Source organism: Vulpes lagopus, chromosome 1 (assembly GCF_018345385.1).
Source record: "Vulpes lagopus strain Blue_001 chromosome 1, ASM1834538v1, whole genome shotgun sequence".
Lineage (NCBI taxonomy): Eukaryota > Metazoa > Chordata > Mammalia > Carnivora > Canidae > Vulpes > Vulpes lagopus.
This window is the reverse complement of record NC_054824.1, coordinates 4,683,954-4,704,225: the sequence shown is the minus strand read 5'-3', so window position 1 is coordinate 4,704,225 and position 20,272 is coordinate 4,683,954. Positions and strand designations below refer to the sequence as shown.

Here is a 20,272-nt window from a genome sequence, read left to right as displayed (position 1 = left end):
GTTATGAACATGTTGAAGGTTTGGGGTGACTGTGCACCAATCGGTTAGGTGGACCAAATTCACAGCCTCTCATTGCTTAATGTCTGTAAAGATATGGCTCTTTCACTCTCGATAAAATGCGTGGAAGTTTGTTTATAATAGAAAAAAGGAGGTCTGAAAGGTCTTGTAGAATGAACCCTGGGTCTCAGAGCCAATGAGCTGTCCCTGCAGTCAGCTTCCGAGCTAGGTCTCTAATGCAAGACACAAGGCTGGACTGTGCAGTATTGAGTGTGAGCAAGCTGTCTCTTCATTCCCGACTCTCGCCCTTTATGAGCAGTTTGGAAAATGGCCATCTTGCCTTCCCCAGAGGAATGATGCTGCTGCAGCTGCAAGTGCAGTTTCTGCAGCCATTATCCCGCGGTTAAATATTTGCTTTTAAATATTAGACTGGCCCAGCAGAAAGAGAGGTCTCGCGTCTCCCTCTCTCTCTCCCTGTCTCCCTCTCGCTCTCTGTCACAGACACACACACACGCACACACATGCAGCAAGTGACAAAGCTCCGTATCTGCATTTAGCATTAGCACCATACCTGTGTCCCAGCAGGGATTTAAGAAAAGGCATTCCCTAATTTCTACCCAAATGGACATTTATTCCATAAGCTGCAAATATATTTTGGCAGTGTGTGGCCGCTGTTGATTCTCACAGATTTCACAGTGGCCTTCAGCCTGGGGTAGTTCATGCAGAAGACAAAAGAATAGCTACTTGGCAGATAATACTCTTCAGGCCTTAGGGAGGGCACTCAGCTGGAAAGATCTGTTTTCGTTGGAGATCGGAAGTGCTTTTCCAGCAATTATTTGATCTTTCCTGGGAACTCGTACTTTTGAAAATCTCCCAGCCTGGTGGGAGCACATGGACTTCTATTCTGGTCTCAGCATTATCACTAACCAGACGTGTGACTTTGGGTAAATCATCTGGCCTTTACTTCACCTCAGTTTTTCTCATTTGCCTGCTGGCATAACGGTCCCTTCTTTGCTTAATTCATGGGGTTTTTGTGAAGATAAAACAAGGTGGTGTATGTGAAGGTATTTGGAAAATATAAAAAAGCTAATTTATCATTAAGTGGAATTTGTATTGGGCTTCTCATTTTTTTCCTACCCTGGTTTACATGACATTGGTACGTTCTGGTTTTCTTCCTCCGAACTACGTAGGAATTCCTTCCGTAGAGGACGGGGTAGTAAGTACAACTCAGGCAGAGATCACCATCAGAGTCTTGTTAATACTTGGAAAAGGAAAGTAAAAAATGCAGGACCAGAACAATGTGACAATGCCCCAAAAGCAAGTCTGCTTTTGCTAGGGACATGCAACGTTCTGGTCTTACTGGCCTCTTCGTCAGGGGTCCATACTAAGAAGGCTACTGCTGCAGGGCTGAATGAAGGAAGGAATGAATCCAAACACCCAACCACCCTCCTTTTATTGGCCAATAGCGTGTATCTAGCAACATGCACAGAATAGAAAGATGCAAAACGCTAGTCCCCTTGCTGAGGAGAGACCAGCCAACCTAAGGCAGACGTGCAAAGTATTTGTCCGCTCTAACGTGGTCAAGTGTGTTCTCCAGAGAAATACACATATGCTCTGGGAGCTTGAGCATGTGGGTCATTCCTACCTTGAGGAGGCTGGGACAGGTTCTCAGAGCATAGGCATCTGAGCTGGGCCTGCAGGAAGGACCGGTGAGGGACGGGCTGAACTAGATGTTCTCCAGCTCTTACAAACGCACAGAGTCTAGAAGGAACATCTCAGAGAGCAGCCTTGTTTGGTGTGATGAAAGCCAAAGAGTGGAGATGGGCAACTAGAAAGCTGGGCAGGGGCCTAAATGTGAAAGCAGGAGCAGGCCATCAAAGCTTCTGAGCAAGGATTACACAACAGATCGGTATTTCAGAAAGATTACTTAACAGCAGGGAGGACCGACTGGAGGGACAGGGTGGGGGGTAGGAAACAGATTTAAAATCTAATGTAAACATCTGCATTTCACAACACTGGACACTTTATTGGTGTGAGAGCACTCCTCCAAATTCTAAATTAATAGAGCCAATCTCAAATTTGGGAAATGAATAGTCAATGCCTTCCAGAAACTATTCTTCAAGTAATAAATTTCCCTTGCACAATTTAGAAAACACTGATTTCGCATATAATCTGGAACAATCATTGTGAAAAGGGAGTCATTCTATGCTTCTGAAATGTGGCTGACCATTTGTAAACTGTGGCACCAGGAAGGGTCCAAAAGAAATAGGAAACTGCTGCCCTACTACGTACCTGGGATATAAAGAGGGTGATGAACAGCTACCTGGGAGCTCGCTTTGGAAAAAATATATATCTCAGAAATGAAAAGAGAATTTCTCATAATTGGGGGAGGGCTAGCAAGGATTATGGACTTTTTAGTTCCCTTTCTTTCCTTTTTTTTTTTTTTTTTTTTTTCTTGAGAGAGAGAACTTGTGTGCATGGTTGGGTGCGGGGAATGGAAGGGGAGGAGCAGAGGGAGAGAGAAAAGAGATTCCCAAGCAGATGCCATGCTCCATGCTGAGCCCAGTGCAGGGCTTGATCCCGCGACCCTGAGATGACAACCTGAGCCAAAACCAAGAATCCGAGGTTTCACAGGCTGTGCCCCACAGGCGCCCCAGTTTCTTTCTAGTCTAGGTATAACTCACACACGGCGCAACGTATGGATTTCAAGTGCACAGTTCAATGAATTCTGACAAATGTGCCTGTGTAACCTAAACCCCTCTCAACGTAGAGAACATTTTCATCACCCTAGAAAGATCCATCAGTGCCCCTTGCCATCAGATCCATGCAAAAACAATCCCCGTTGTGATTTCTACCACATAGATGAGTTCTGTCTGGCGTGGAACTCCATATAAATGCAGTCCTACGGTGAGTACTTTCTCTATTTACTTATTTTTGCCATTTATCCACAATAAAATGCCTTTCCCTAGTTTATCATTGCTGAGCAGTACAGTAGTTTTTATTGCTTTATTCGCTACAGTAGTTTTCATTACTGAGCCATACTCCATGGTGTGAATATAACGTTACTTGGCATGTTCTGAACAGCCTTCCCTTTTGCTGGGGTGTGCAAGTGCTTAACCAAGGCAAAGCAAAAAAGAAAGGCACAGTGTGTAAGGTCAGGTGAAGTGGCGCTGACCTCCTGAGCCAGTTTGGTCTTTGGGACCTTGAACTATGGGCTAAGACTTCAAGAAAATCAAGAAAACCAAGAGAGAGACCACCCTTTGTATTCTCTTACTGCTGGATGTCTGGGTCATGGAAACAGATGAGAAATGGCCCCCAAAAGGGAGAAGCCAACTTGCTGAGAATTCAGGTACTCAGGATGAATGGTTAGACGAATGACTTAGGTAACCAAAGCATTCCTTCAGAACAGTCTGTCCATGGAGTCTTGGACGTAGCCTAGGAGTCTATGTTGTTCCCGCCACAAGGGGCACGTCAGTAAGGGTCTGAGGGAGGTCAGCAGAGAGAGGGAGTGATTCAGAAATCCTCTTAGGGCTCCCCGTTTCCAACAGGAGGAGTGCACCCACGTGTGCCAAGCAACTAGGCAGCGAGACTGCGGTTGTGTTCAACTGGGAGACGATATCCGGAGGCTTCGAGGAGCGTCGACGAGCTCCAGCTAAGGGGTTTATCGGGCAGCACAGGCAAACGTCCTTACTCTGTGGAACTGTGTAAAGAGGCATCACAAAAGAATCCAAATGGCATCCAAAACGCTTTTTCAGTCCTCCTCTGTACATCTGTCACAAGTCCCTATGAAAATCAGATATGAATACTGTTCTGATGACTCGAAACGCACCATTTGGGTCAGCTCCTCCCCGCCGTCGCTGTACAATGCCTGTCGTTTGAAATGAACTAGTCATTTTGGCTCCAACATTCCCATCCTCACTGAAAGGGGTGCTGGTTCACAGTCATGCTGAAGACACACTGGAAACACAAAGCTCTCAGCTCTGGGTGGAGCCTGGTTTGGTTCCAAGAATCATGTGCATAATGTGCTACAAAGAGCTGGCAGGCTCCCTTTCCATTTTTCAGACTAGACACACCTACTTGCTTTCTATTTTGCCTAACCATTTTTTTTTGAAGCAATTGCAAAGTAAATAATAACAGTTATCATTTTTGCTGAGCACCATGTGCCAGATACTGTGCTTTGTACTTCATTCTCACGAGCCCTTGAGGTAGGTAGGAGCTCTTCTTCCTCCTGCTTGGATGGTGAGGGAAATAAGACATAGCCACAGCTTCTACAGTCATTCATTACTATTCCATGTGTTGCCTTTGCCTGTCTGCTTGGCGGTGGGGGTTGGGAGATGTGAAAGATGATGCTGAACAAACAGAAAGCAAAATGATCCTCTTCTTTGATCTCCAACCAACCCCCCTTACATATTTTAACATTAAATTTTGTAATTAGGTCAAAGTGAGAGATATCACTGTGGAGAGCTACAGCTAAAGTTTAACAATTATTTCTTAGAAGATCGTTAATTAGGCTGACTCGGGGTACAGGCTTCGGAATACATATTCATTCTGATGGCAGTTACAGCACAAGACATCTCATAAATAAAAGCCACTTAGAGCATTATCCACAGGAAACAGCTGCAGCTGGTAAGGGAACTTCTGACATTAAGGAAATGCAGAACTTCATGGAATTAGAGGAAGGCAGGAATCATATATCACACAGTAACACTATCTTAGCAAGAGCCGGACTATGTTTTCAGTAGATACACTCATTTTACAGCAGTTTGTGCTTGCTTACTTCTCTTGGGTTTTCAGGAGACAAGCTTGGCATGTTAAGAGCAAAAATTCAAAAGAAATGTGAAATCGACTCAGGGATATTTAGAATTTCAAAGGCTAGGAGCCTGGGGTTTGGTGCAAAGCTTAGGTCTGGTCAGCTGTAGGGACCTGAGCTGCCCAACGTGGTACGTGATCTCTAACTGCATGTGATTGGTCCAAACTGAGATGTGATCTAAGTACAAAGTACACAGCCAGATTTCCAAGACTTAGCATGAAGACAAGGTTGTAAAGTATGTCATTAATAAATTTTAAATTATTGACTGCCTAATGAAATGATAATATTTTGGCTATGTCATCATAAACAAAATATATTATTACAATTACCTCCATGTGTTTCTTTTTGCTTTTTCATCATGGCTACTAGAAACTTTAAAATTACCTGTGTTACCTGCTTTTGTGATTTGCATTATAGACCTATTGACAGCACTGGTTAATGTATTCAGGAATTGAAAGGATTAACTCAAGTTAAAATATGACGCATTTGATTAAAAGTGGTAAACCATCTGCATTGAAATATGTTCCCTAATAGGTGAGTAGGATAATTTAAAAAGCAAACATGTGCACTGCTGTTCTGCTGACCCACTGGCGACCTCAGATAAGCCACTCATTCTCCCTGGGCCTAGCCTCTACAATGGTTGATCTAGATAAGCTTTTTTTTTTTTTTTTTTTTTTTTTTAAGGTGGGGGTTCCAGAGTTAGAGGGAGAGGGAGAGAGAATCTTGAGCAGGCTCCATGCCCAGCGTAGAGCCCGGCGTGGAGCCCAATGCAGGGTTCGATCTCACAATCCCGAGGTTGTGACCTGAGTAGAAATCAAGAGTCGGATGCTTAACCTACTGAGCCATTCAGTGCCCCTGATCCAGATAATCTTGAATATTTCTTCTAGTGCTCATATTTTATATCTGTGGCAAATTCCTAAGGGTTGTTAACTCATGGGTGAAGGTAAATAATAGTAATAATAAAAAACCCCAAATATTTGCAGCTCTAATGTTGACTGCTGATCTTTCATATGTGACACATCTTTGTCTTTTTCTGGAGCAACAGCTAAAATGTAATGGTGATAATAATCATGTTTTTAACAGACAGACTGGGCTACCCGAAAGGAAGGATGATGCCATTTGCCTGTGTACCCAAATAAGTGGGTTTTATATGACAAGACTATATTCCTAATATGGAAGAATTTAAGAGCTCCTTAACTCAACAGACACTGAAAGGCAAACCCGAACGTTATAAAATATCCCAGGAGAGGGCAAAGAGAACCAGTTATTCCTTTTAGTTCAGGTTCTGCCCTGTTTCTTTTTATTTTCAAAGCATCTAATCATCTGTCGGAAGCTATTCTGTATCTCTCAGGAAAATTATACACTTTTTTAGATGATTCTAGAGTTTTTCCTTAAAAGGTAAAAAAAAATTAGTTTAAATAACTCAATTATAACAAGGTAAAGTTTCAGCACAATGCAAGACAACATTCATGACCCTGTGAATATTTTAAGCAAATGTTGTTCAAAAATCTATGTGTGGAAACAAATTTGGAATTAAGAGACTGTAGAAATAAATGTGTGCGCGTAGGGATGGAAATCTTGCTTATTGTGAAGACCTCCAGAAATACTGCATGATTCTCCCTGGAAAGAATCCTAGAATTTACATCCCCTTTTCTGTATGATTCCCTGTTATATCTAATTTAAATCTGACACCTTTAACTTCTGAACATGTAGTGACAAGCGATACTTGCCCATTTTGAAGCAGTTCTTGCCTTTATTTAGAGGACTCTAGATTCCTTCCATTATGACTTTCTCTAACACGACCCTAATGTCATTAATACTGATGAATCTTGCCTGTACTAGAGGTAACCCAATAAATACTTGGTGAGAAAAAGAATGTTAGACATGCAGGCTCTTCCCCTCCTTTCTTTTTTTGTCTATCCATAACCATGTTGCTATAAGTCATGCCTTTTTTTTTCTTTTAAATTAACACTGAAGGAAAATTGGAAATTTTGACTGAATTGTTGAAATAAATGGCCTGGGCTTCAGCCATTCTGGACTTGCGGGGTGGGGGGGACTTATTTTGAAAAGCAAGAAAGAGGCTCCAACATCACAAAAGGACAGCTTGGCCACCTTCACTTTTGAAACTGGTGGAGTGGGAGTTGGTCAACCCATGAATGAGAGCAAGTCCCGGTGGGTCTATTGTGCAAGATAACAATTTGACGTGAAAACGGAAAAAATGACCCTGCATTTCTTTTCCTTCGCCACTATCTACAGAACCACATTTGAAAAAGCACTAAGAGAAGCAGATTAAAAAGAATAGCTTCTGGCTGGCTTTTCCTCGGCATTTTATACTTTCATTCCTTTGTTCTTTTCTCGTTCAACCTCATTCCCAATTATTGCACTGTTTTGGGGGGCAGTGGGGACAGGACGTCTGGGAAACATAACACATATTAGTCCATCTGTTTTCTCTGTGAGTTCTTTTCAGCATCTTTGCGTGGCAACAGGAAGGATGTGGGCTCCCTTTCAGATTCAAATGAGGCTAATCAGCCCTACCTCAGGTTGACAACATCATGCCTTTGTTACACTGCAGCCTGAGAAAGCCAGAACCACCACCTCTCTCAGCCACCTCTCTGGTGGGTAACCATTTCATCCCTGGGCTTAAATTCTTATTTTTAACATCAGATTCCTAGCCCACTCCTCACTCAAAATAAAACCAAAAAAACAAACAAAAAACTGCTGACACAGTATGATTCAAGTACATTCTCCTGTTAAGAGAATTTGGATTTTTTTAGAGTTGGTAAGACCAATGTTTCCAATGTATTTGCAGATGTTTTAAGCTGTGTGGCACAAAGATTCCGAAGTGGCATAAATTATTTAGGAAGTTCAAAGAATGTGGTAAGAAAAGCCCACCGTGCCTTTTCCCCAAGTATTTATTTCTAAATGTGCAAAATCAAGAGGTATTACAATTAAATATGGGACTTCAGTCTAATTCTTAAAACTGGATGTTTAATGACTAATACTTCCACAAAAAGATCAAAGCAAAACCAGGGGATAGAATGTGGTACAGTGTTGGGCAAACATCTTATCACTGAATTTGGAAACTGATTCTATTATCAAATCTATTACTCAAAACCTTGTGATCTTGACAAGTTATCTCTTGAATTTCAACACCATCCATCCACGCATTCAACCAACCAGCCAACCAACCTGTCCCATCTACTAGGCACCTGGCCCTTTGTGAACTTAAAAGATGAATAAGCTATCGTCCCAGCACTGGAGCGGCTTTTGATAAAACAAGGATACAGACAGTCCTATATGACTCTCACTTGGAAGTTACAAGTGCTACCAGGAGCTCAGTAGAAGAACAAATCACTTTCAATGGAGGGATCAGTCAAGACTTCATTAAGGAGAAGCATTTAGGTTATTGCTTGAGAGAGGAGCAAGATTTCTAAATTTAGAAATGGATTGGAACATTCCCCACCTCAGAACACGGGCAGCAAGCATGGCATCAGGGAATCAGGGAGGCAGAGGAGACATCAGGGAAGAGTCATGACTCCACGAGGTGGTGTTAAGTCTGAGGAATCGGGAGGTGGCTCTGAGCAGACTGCCAGCCACGGGAGCAGGACAGGACCTAGTTTGGAGTGTGGAAGGAGGACCCTGAAGAGCTCTGAGCGAGTGACTTGGTCTGCTAGCTCTAGGCAGAATGGCTCAGCAAAGGGAGCACCCAGAAGAAGGGCACACAGCTAAGAAGCGGTTTTGGTGAACCAAGCCAGGATCGATTAATTAATATTGATTTAGGAAGGTGGTGGGGAGGGTGGGGTAGAGGGGCAGACAGGGTTGCAACGGGCAGAATGGCGCTGGGGGGGTCTTAGTTTATCTCTAACGTTCTAGCTGACACGTTCTAGTACTTAATAGTTCAGCACACATGAAGAAAATTGTTAAACCAAACGCCCACAAAAACAGGGGTGAAAATAGCTTTGGATAAAATTCAGTCCCATTTCCATATCTGAAATCTCAACACTAATTGGTCTTATTAAAAATAGATTGGTCTTATGGAAAAAGTATCAAGGAGTGCTAGATGAGAAAAGCCTAATTTGGGTAATCCCGTTAAAGTGTTTCAGCATTTGGTTTCATATAGGATAGGGATGGTTAACCGACTTTCAGTTTTGAAAGAGATCAGAGAAATGTGGTTCTACGTGCACTTCAGCAATGCATCATCCAAAAAGGCTTCTCATATTCCCTTGGGAGACAGGAAACTATGGCCTGGATACCAGGGCAATGCAATGAATGATAATATCTAAATGGGGCTGATCAGTGAGTTCATGTCCACTTAGAAGGTGGCCTCTAGTGGGCATAAAACAGGGCTCTGAGCTCGCCAACAACTTTGCCAACATCTTAGATGAAGACATGGAATATTTGCTTGATAAAATATTCAGATGAGACAAACTTTTGGAGGAATCAGAAATGTTACAAGTGACAACCTCAGGACACAAAAATATCTTGCTAGCCTAGGGTAATAAGGCCAGAATGGAGATGGTAAAATTAGTGAGGAAAATTTGAGGGCCTGCCTGAAAAAAAAATGTTATGTAAGTACAGGAAGGTGGATGTGTGGGTTTGAGCAGCAGCACGTGTGAAAAAGATTGGGGGGTGGGTGTTAGTTGAGTAATTTCAATTTGAGTCAATTGTTTGACATGGCTGCAGGGAAGCCGGTGTGATCTAACGCAGTTTGCTGAAAATAGCATTAGGTCTGGCCTCACTTTAGGTAAGGTCTCAGAAACACTTAGAAACTTGGGACCTTTTGACATAAATATGTTGGGTAAAAATTAGTTAACAAACCTAACTGGTCTTAACCAAGAGAAGAGGTCTTGCTGGTTATCATGGAGGTCTTCCCTTTAGTTAGGCTGAGCGAAGGAGGTTAATCACAATGAAGGAGTAGTCACACTAGAGGTTCTATTTACCTATTCTTAGCAAATCTGAATTTTGAGTCTTTAAATTGCAACGATAATGAAATTTGAGGCACCAAGAGATAGAGACAATTTATTTTTTAATTTTTTTTTTTTTTTAGATAGGGACAATTTAAAAGGGCAATGCTGTCTCTCTGTTCCTCATTAAGTAAATCCTAAGCATTTTCCTAAGTAATTAAGATATTACTTGCATTTTGTCTGCTTGAAGATGGGACTCCTTAACTGTCTGAATAGTTCTGGGCCTTAAGCTGAGGTTTCCCTTCTTGATGGTAGGAGAGGATCCTGAGGGAAAGGGGGTGGAGTGCCCGTGATTTACAGCCAACTCCCTGCAAGCACAATAGGGTACTATTCCCATGGGAGGATGAGACCTTCTGACACCTCTTACTTTTCCCTCAGTATATAAATTGTGAATTCTGGAACTTCCAAACATAACATTTACCTTTATGTCAGCAAATGAAAGGCAAGATTTTCCCTATTATCTATTAGAAACATAGAAAGCAAGCCAGCAAAATTTCTAAAGAAAGTTGGATTTTTTTTAATAACAGGAAATTTGTTGCCGTGTATTGTTTTCCTTCCTCCGGTAGCTGCTGCTGATCTTCAGGACAAGGACTGCGTGGATCTTGGTGTATACCCTAAGAATAACAGACTAGAGGCACAGTCTCATCTCAACTGTTTATCTTAAGAGAGAGTTCTTATATGACAGAGTCAGTGAGTTTTAGCCTTCATATAATATAATTTTTTTGGAGGGGTTCCTTGGTAGTTATCCAATGAGATATTTTAGTCTCTCAAGCCATGACTATATAGAATCTAGAACTCGAGGGAGCCTGGGTGGCTCAGTGATTGAGTGTCTGCCTTTGGCTCAGGGCATGATCCCGGGGTCCTGGGATTGAGTCCCTTATTGGGCTCCCCGCAGGGAGCCTACTTCTCTCTCTGCCTATGTCTCTGCCTCTTTCTGTGTATTGCTCATGAATAAATAAATTCTTTTTTTAAAAAAAGAAAAGAATCTAGAACTTGTTCAGAAAATAATAGATATCAAAAAGACCTGGAATTATGTTAAGATTATTTTGCTTTAAGCAAAAGAAGACATTTAAGCAATCTAAAAAAACTGATGGGTTGTTACATAGAAGAATATTTTTTTTCTTTTTTTTTTTTTAGAAGAATATTTTCTTATGACCTGTTTTAATAATGAGAACTTCCCAAGGAGGGTAGAGACCGTGTGACAATGGAGCTGTTCTAGCAGAATTTAGATAAACAGATATTGGTGGAGCTGGATGAACTTTAAGGCTCTTTCGAGCATAGCAGTTCTTTTCTTTTCCTCTGAAATAGCCCACAGTGTTAAATCTAACAAGGTAATCTGAAGGTGACTGCCTTGAACTCAGGGCTTCTGGGAAACTAGATTCATAGTTACTTAGAAGCCAGAGAAGGTTATCCGTGTTCTGAGAGAAAGAGGATGGTGTCAGCAAAAGGCTCTTTGATACTCCTCCAGGATTAAAGCAAATTGTCAGAACTGTAAGGACAGAATGACAAACACAGTGAGAGATTTTAACAATACCTCTCTTAATGACTGATGAGTTAAAAAGTACATAAAAGATTTGAACAACATGGTTAAGAGGTTTCATCTAATGTGTGAAGCTCTATCTCCCCAGCACCCATCAGAGAATATCCATTAAAAAAAATATTCACGGAATGTTTTAAGAAGTCAATCACACACCAGGCCATGAACCAAGTCTCAATACATTTTGTGGAAATGGTTTCATAAGAACAACATTCTCTAATAACAGATTTTTTTAAAGTTAGACTCCTAAACAAAATGGTTACTAAAGAACTCTCACTTGTTTGGGAATTTAAAATGACACTGCTAGTAACTCATGAAATCAAAGATGAAACAATTATGGTAATGATAACATTCCAAAATAAAACTGGGCAGATTCCACTAATGGTATACTTAAGGAAAATACTTAAATTTTTATCCTAGAAAGGAAAAGAGATGGAAAACTAATGAGTATCCAATTCAGGATGTAAGAAAGTGAATGAGAATAAATCCAAAGTAAGTGGAAGAAAGGAATAATAAAAGGTAGAAACTAAGAAAATCAGTAAACCAAGAAATACTACAGAAGATTAACAAAGCAAAATCTGTTTATTTGAAAAGGCTGATAGGCAAGTCAGCAAAACTGATCAAGAAAAACACAGGGAACACTAAAAAAAAAAGAAAAAAAATTAGGGGTAAAAGAGAGAATATAACTATAGATCCAGCAGAGAACAAAAAATAAGAATGTACTATGGAACAGCTGTATATCATTAAGTTTGAAAATTTCACTGAAATGAAGAATTTCAGAAAAACACAGTCTTATAACCGTTAAATGAATTGATGTATCGGTTAAAAATCTACTCATCTCGCCATCAAAGAAAACAAAACTAATAAGCAGTAGGTTCAGATAGTTTTAGAGAAAAAAAGATGCACGCTTTCAGAGATAGAGAATCTTACTATCAAAACCAGACAAGGGTAGTAGGGGAAAGGAAAACTATAGACCAATTTCAGATATAAATACAAATAAAAATCCTAAAAATACGTTAGCAAATGAACCCAACAGTGCATGAAATATATCATGGCTAACTTGGATTTGTACCAATAATGCAAGGACGATTGAACTTAAGAAAGTTGCTGACAGCAATTTCCCCATTATCAGATTAACAGAGAAAAACCTTCGATCTTATCAATGGATGCAGAAACAGCACTGAGTAAAATTCAACACTTATTTGTGATTTAAAAAAAAACAGAAACTCTTATTAGCAAACTAGGATCAGAAGGTAACTTTCTTAACTTAAAAAAAGAGTATTAACCAAATCCCAACAGTAAGCATCATGTTCAATGGCAAAATGCTAGCAGCCTTCTCCCCCCCTCCCCTTTTTTTTCAGCCTTCCCTTTAAAATTAAGAACAAGTCAATGAGGTGTGCTCTCTCTATTTTGCTTAACACTATACTATGGGTCCTAGGCAGAGGGGTAAAATAAGAAAGATAAACAAATAAATAAATGTTGCAAAGGGAGAACTAAATCTGATGGTTATTTATGGATGACACTGGTTACACAGACCTAAGAAAAATTACAGACAAATTATTAAAATTGACAAAAGGCCTTAGCAAACTGCTGTTAGTTCAATATGAAAAATTCTGCTCCCATGTATCAGCAACAAAGTAATTTTTTTCAAAAAAATACAAGACTTATTTTTCTTGACCTTCATTTCCTGCTCTATGATGCATACCTCGTTTGTATGAGCATAGAGTGATTAAAAAATAATAAAGAAAAACAGGTAACTAATTACAATATATAATTGCAAAATTATGAGATGCCGCGAGCACAATTTCATGGAAGACTTTCAGGATTCCTCTCTATTCTATGGTTTCCACAGAAAAATTCCACTTGAAAAAAAAAAAAAAAGAGGCGTTGTAGTTGGGGGTTACCTTGAACTGTGGTGAATCACACGTATTACTGGAAAAGAAACACAAACAGGAAGCTCCAGGCCTCTGCAAATCAAACTCTGCCTCAAAGGGAAAATAGGCTTGACACCTTCTCTTCCCCACAGCTTACAATAAAGTGAGCAGGAGCCAGCCTTTCAAATGGCATCCCACATCGGGAAGGAGACAGATGTCTTGAAGAGAGAGGCACTGAGCGAGAGGTAGGTAGGTAGAGAGGGTTGAGAAAGTTCCTCATCTACCTGAATACTGAGGGTTACTAAAAAATTTTTTTTTTAATCGAAATTTCACTATATCAAGCACAGGATGATATTTAACGTCTAAGAACTACCTGCTACACCTGAGACCCCTAAACTTATTCTATACTTGGGTGTATCCATCAGCATGGGGCTTGGTCTGCTTGCGTTTTCTTAGAGCGGCAAGCTATGGCACATATACTTCTTTTCCACTCAGGGGTTGATTATCATTTTGATAAAATAACAACAAAAAATGAGATAAAACTTTATGAAGAACTTTTTTTGTTCGCTTGCACCTGACTGGGCAATTCACTCAATGAAAACAAGGTTATCTGAGAATGGTATAGTATGACGTTGTTTTTAAAAATGGTTAAAACCCAAGTCTTTCGAAACAACCAAAATAAGCAAAAATAGAGGTTGGTTTCCTATCTGGTTAAATAAACCACGGCACATTCCTAGAGTGGGATAGGAGATAGCGCTGGAATCACACTGCAGAATAAACTTATTGACACTACTGACATGATAATATTCATGGTATAGTGCCAAGTTATGAAAATAAGATGTAAAACATTAAGTGCAATCTGAAATCACTTAAAAAAACTTCCAAATCTGGACACTGGACAAAGATACTAACAACATGTGTGATAATTTCTGAGTGATGGAATAATTTTTGTCCTTTGTGCTTTTCTGTATTTTCTAAGTACTGTACACTGAGGGCGCGTATCAATGCGGATGTTATCGTAAGAAACTCACCATAATGACATTACGCTAAACGAAATATGCCAGACACAGAAAGACAAATACCATGTGATTTCACTTGTACGTGGAATCCAAAAACAGAACAAAACAAAAATGAATGAATAAACAAAGAAAAAGAGACCGAGCCATTAGGTACAGAGAACAAACTGGTGGTTGCCAGAGACGAGGGGTGGGGGGTGGACGGGCAGAATGGGTGAGGGGCAGTGGGAGATACAGGCTCCCAGTTATGGAAAGAATAAGTCACGGGGATAAAAGGTTCAGCACAGGGAATATAGTCAATGGTATGGTGATAGCACCGTGTGGTGAGAGAGACTTGTGGTGCACAGAGAAGCGGAATCACTACATTGCACACCTGAAAATATGCGACACTGTATGTGAGCTACACTTTGATAATCAATAAACAGCCAGACAGACTGACAATTAAATAAACTTCACTATGATCAAAGTGCCTAGAGCTCACACAGCACAAGCTTCTGGGGCTCTCCAAAAACACTCGAACGCAGTGAGCTTCATGGCAGCGAAAACGACCGACAGAAACAGTGCCTCCTGACAGCCACGCCAGGGGACCTTGACTTCCTCCTGCTCTACTGCCAGGGGGGCAGCAGCTGGGCTGGAGTAGGCCAGGACCCCCAGGAGCCACCGAGAGGGCTCCGTGCCTGTGCCAAGGAGGAGCCTGCTTCCCTTAGCTCACTCTCGCACCGTGGGCCAGGGGGTGTGCAGAGCCCAGCCTCCGGGGCCTCGGGACAAGGATTCCACGTAACCTCGCTTTCCTGGCCCGCACCCTTCCTCAGCTCTCCAGCCTGGCTTCCGGGCCTCCCACGGGAGGGCCCCCGCACCTCCTGCACCATCTCCCACTGCCCCGGCACCATCTCCACCCAGGAGGGCACACATCTCCCCACAGCCGGCCACTCATGTGCCAGGCCTCAAGCTGATCTTACCCTCCGGAAGCCTTCCTTTTAGCTCCTCGGGCTCACATTGATCTCATAGTGTCTCGGTTCCTTGGCTTATCCCCCACGCTTGAGCATGTGGGGGTGGGACAGTCACACCGGCTCACTGTTTCCTGTGCATGGCAGGGTCTCTGAACGGCTGGGGCCGAGGCTTGCGCTGCTGCTTTGATTGTCCCCATGGCCTCCGCTGAGCTCCTAGCACCGGCTCCGACACGGCGGGCTCGCCCCTCCAGTCTGTCTGCCTGCTGCTTCCCTCTTTCTGCTTGTCCCACCCGACAGAGCAGAGGGCGACAGTTTTCCTGCTCGTTCTTCTCAGCCCCTACCCATGTGGCTTCCTCCAACGTCTTCAACTCGCATTTAGCTGCACTAACGGATGGCAAATCACTAGCGCAGACAATCCCTGGGGGTGCCTGGTCCTCCTGCCTTCTTGCTCCCAGGCACCCCCACCCCGGGGTGCTGCACCCCTGTGCCTGTTCCCATGGAGGACCATGTCTTTTCCAGCTCCTCCCCGGCTCTCCTCCTTGCTTTTCAGGACTTCGGTGGGCTACACTAGCCATTCATCTCTTCCCCGCTCGTTCAGCATCTGGCTACCGAGTGCCTTCTGCGTGGGGGGCTCTGTTGCTTACACTCACGGATGGAGGGCTGTTCCCCCCACTGGATCGGAAGCTCCCTGATGGCACATGTCATCGGTCAACAACTGTTTAAGTGTCCAGACAATCCAGCAGTGCGCTGGGAAAACGTCTGGAGGATATGAAGCTGAAGCCAGAAGGAGAAAAGGAACGGAGCAGAAGGCTGCCGAGACTCTCCCCTTTGTGGTTTGACTACAGAGATGGTGTAAAGACAACGAAGAGCCCCCGCTCTAGTGGGGCGAGTGGGGCCTTCGTCTCTTTCCAAGTTTAACGCAGACAAAACGGGACCGTGGTGTACGGGAGAGCGCTCTGCAGACAGTAGGACACGTCACCCCTGGGAGGCACCGTCATCCTCCCCACGCGCGTTCTCTCTATCTCGCTGGGGAAAGTTTGATCCCAAACGATAAGCAACGAAGTCACCCCATTTTGCAAGTTCCTGCGACCAGCAGCAAAATACAGCCCGAAAAGAAAGCCGAGAGCCCGACAAAACCCAGATATAAGAGACAAACGAGCAGGAACAGCCACGCACCCACGGAGGGAGCAAGCCCACGCCGCTGGGAGCGAGCAGCCCTCCAGCTGCCCACACACCCCGTTCCTTCCCTCGCTCCCAGCTCAGCCCAGCTCCAGGCTCCGCGCGGCTGCAGGCCGGGGAGGAGGGACATGCAGGGCCAGCCACGAGGACAGAAGGTCCACAGGCCAGGCTGCCGGGCCACGTGAACTACGGATTTGACGCCTGGTACGCAAAACTGAGCAGACAACCTGTTGTGGTTCGAGAGCACACGAAATGGTGACGGAAATCGGTGTCGGGAGGAGGGCAGCGGTCACGCGCGTGGGCAGGGGTGCTGCAGTGGTGGGCTCCTCTGAAGCAGCCTAGGAGCCTCCCCCGGGCAGGGGGCCGGAGGGGGGGAGGCCGCAGTCGCCTTCCTCTGGGCAAGTGACGGGAAGCGCAGACACCCACACCCCTCAGTGCGCTGCAACTCAGCCTTGATGCCCAAGTGGGCGACCTTAGCTTCTGATTCTGGGGTCATTTTGATCATCTCTCCCCTGCGATCCCTACCTCGAGCTCACCAGTCCCGAGTCTTCACTCTCTCTGGGCTGCCACATGTGTAGGAGTTTCCCCCATGCCCCCCACAGTCGGAAGGAGCCTCCTAAGGAGCAATTAGTGTGATTTATTTATTTTTTAAAGTCACAGCATCTTGGAGCAGACAGTCCGTTTTTAGATGAGGAGACTTAGGTGGACAGATGCGGAGAGACCAGGTGTGCTCATACCACCAGCTGGTGGCAGGGATGCGAGCCCTCCTCTCATACCTTGCAACGTATCACACAGGAGAGGAAAGGGAAACCACTGCTTAGTGACATTAGCTTAGGGACACTGTTAGGCGGCTTCACATACTTCCTATCTGAGCTCCCATCTTCCGACAATCCCATGAGTTAGGCTCAAAGAGGTAGGGCACTTTCCCCCATGTCTCCCATCCAGGAATGGTGGAAGTTGGGGGTCCGCATCCAGCATGATCGCAAAGCCCGTTCTTCCTTTTAGCCAGGACTGCCTGAACGTTTCCGGATGAAGGAAGCTGATGGATTACTTGACTCAAGAGACGGGTACCTTTTGAGGGGTTTAAATTCTGTTTAGGGTAATGGCAAAAGGAGGGCAGCGTGATGGTATGGACGTCAGGGAGTCACATGGGCCCCAAGGCTCCATCAGAACTTTGGCAGCCAGTGGGAAAGGTGGGTTACTAGAAACTTCTTGGTTTCCTCATGGGACCACAGTTTCACAATTTGTGGGGACTCTGGGGGATCCTGGAGAGATGGCTGTCCTATCTCTAAGCAGCTTCCTCCTCCAGAGCAGGGGAAAGCTGGAAAGGCAGGTTGAGTAATGCCAATGGCAGCCACACTAGGGTCGCCAGGGCTCACGAGGCTCTCGGCGGAGTGGGAGGGAGCCCGTGTGCTGTACCTTCAGCAATGAAACGCCCCCAGGGATCCCTTTACCCCTGAGAGTAGAGAGAGAGCGCTCAGCAGTTGGAGGCCAGGCCAGGTCACCATCGACGCGGGGCCTGCGTCACACCGTGGAGCGGTGTGGGCAGCTCCGTGTTTGATGTCGTTTGGTGAAAGCCATCGATTACGTCCTTTCATTCCGCTGGTTGTACGGATGCGGAATGTTCCTTTGGGTAGAGGATGGGATCCCACCAAAGTGGCTAGAACTGGGAAAGGAGAACTGTCCGTCGTTATAACCAGCTCTAGCCTTGCAAGAGCAGCAAGAGCGAGGAGGCTTCCCGAGCTGTCGGCTGACACGCATCCGCCCCCCTGTCCCCGCTGGCCTGGCCCTGTGCCCAAATCAGTTTTCTGAGTTCTCTCGGACCTCGCCTGGTACACCTCCGAGTGATTTCTGTCCCTGGCTTGACGTTTCTTTCTTTCTTTTCAAAGATATTATTTAATCATGAGAAACACAGAGAGAGAGAGAGAGAGGCAGAGACACAGGCAGAAGGAGAAGCAGGCTCCACGCAGGGAGCCCGACGTGGGACTCGATCCCGGGACCCCAGGATCATGCCCTGGGCTGAAGGTGGCGCTAAACCGCTGAGCCACCCGGGCTGCCCTGGCTTGATGTTTCTAAAATCAAAATTCAACCAAGTTTCAAATCCGTCTCTTTGGCTCTTTGGAGCAGACCTGAAGAGGATGGGTAACAAAATGGCTTATGTGTTTTATCCACTGCTTGATGGGTAAGGCAAAGTCGGTTTCTGTTGAAATTACCCTCCACCAATATTTTACTGTGAAAAACTTCAAATACGTAGCTTTAGTAGTTTTACATTGACTACCTAGTTCTCACATTAACATTATACCATATTTGCTTTATCATATAGTGGATCCATCTAGCCAAACCGTAAAGCTTATCTACACATTTAAAAAAAAATTATTTTAATGGTCTTTATTCTTCCAAGGTGCAGCTTGGGGGTAAAAGCATGGCTTTAGGACACCTGCGGCAGTGAATCCCTGCTTGAGCACCTATTAGCTGGGGGGCTGCACATGCGTCTGATTTCCTAGTGCTTCAGTTTCCACAGTCATAGAATGTGGGTAACAATGCCTTGGGGGGCCGTGAGGATTAAATGCAAAGTGGTGGGGGAAGCACCTGTAAGGATGTGGAACCAGTTTTTAGTTCAGAAACAAGGAATAAGCAAGGTGTGCTCTCTCTCTCCTATGAAACAAAACTGCAGAGTCAAAAAGTAGTAACAACAGGGGCACTTGGGTGACTCAGGGTGTGACCCCAGGGTCCTGGGATCAAGTCCGCGTTGGGCTCCCTGCATGGAGCCTGCTTCTCCCTCTGCCTGTGTCTCTGCCTCTCTCTCTCTCTGTGTCTCTCATGAATAAATAAATAAAAAAAATAGCAATAGTAATCTAGGTACAGACGAAATAAGAATGGGAGGATGTGGATAACTGTTGGAGCTGGGTGAGGGATTCATGGGGAGGAGCGTACATGAGGCTACACTGTGTACTTTCTATAAATTTGAAAATTTCCATAATGGAACAAAATATTAAAAGATGAATTCATCACTGGATTTTGTCAAGGAAAAAAAAAAGAGGAATCCTACATTTGAAAAATGTAATCAGAAACCTCTAAGGAAGTAATAAGATAGATGATGACACGGTGGTTAATAGTACAGGTTGACAGAGGCCCTGGGTCATCTCACCCGCATAGGCGGGAAGGGAAGCAGAAGCAAAGGGCTTAGGTATGTTGTAAATCCCACCCCCCACCCCAGGTGACTTTGGTTCACTACTGGGTGAGAACCTTTATACTGGCAGAAAAGTGTGAAACCACACTTTCCAGCATCTTAATTGTGAGAATAAATACTTTGCATAATGCAGAAGTCGTGCCTCCAGCCAATTTGCAGGCAGATGACAGCTTGAGGAGCCTCTGATTTAGCAGAATAAAAACTATTTGTAACTGAACAGCCTTTCTCCGTAAGCCAGAGGTGGGTTACCAAAGGCCCCGATTAGACTGCCTTCTCCTACATCCCTTCTCAACGGTCTAAACTACTAGAGCTAAGGGCAAGGGGTTCCTTAGCCACTTTCAGAATCGGGGACCTGGAGAAACCTGGAGAGAAGAAAAAACACCCATGGACAATGTTTAACAGAGAAGTAAAAGGAAAAGGCTTCGTTTCTTTCTTTTACCCCCAAAATGTCACCCTCCTGTTCTTGTACCCTGATTCCTTCCCCTCCATGCCGTGGTTCCTTTTCTCTTGTTTCCCTTCCCTGGCGGCCAAGGGCCTTGGGGGTCTGCGGGAGGACCTCTGTGCACAGTGACACACGGTGCGTGTGTCTGGGAGCCCTCGCAGTGGCAGCAGAGGCAGGGTCCTGGAGGGGTGGAAGCAGCTGGACCGGACCAGCCCGGCAGGGCTGCTGCAGGTGAGCCACAAAGCCATCCGGGGCCCTGTGGGCCTTCTGCACAAGGGCAGGGAAGAAGAAAGCTGGTCACAGAGCACGCACG

At 44.3% G+C, this 20,272-nt stretch overlaps 1 protein-coding gene across 3 annotated transcripts in view; it reads right to left on the bottom strand.

Annotated features, from left to right (window-relative positions):
• FYN (FYN proto-oncogene, Src family tyrosine kinase) overlaps nt 1-20,272 on the bottom strand; it is a 209,644-nt gene that overhangs the window by 81,476 nt on the left and 107,896 nt on the right. The window contains exon 1 of one of the 3 annotated variants that reach the window (XM_041752323.1): nt 15,158-15,457. The exons of the other annotated variants lie outside the window; for them this stretch is intronic. The gene's annotated coding sequence lies outside the window, so the exon portion shown is untranslated. Of the gene's footprint in view, nt 1-15,157; nt 15,458-20,272 lie in introns of those variants that run through there. 3 annotated transcript variants of the gene reach the window in all.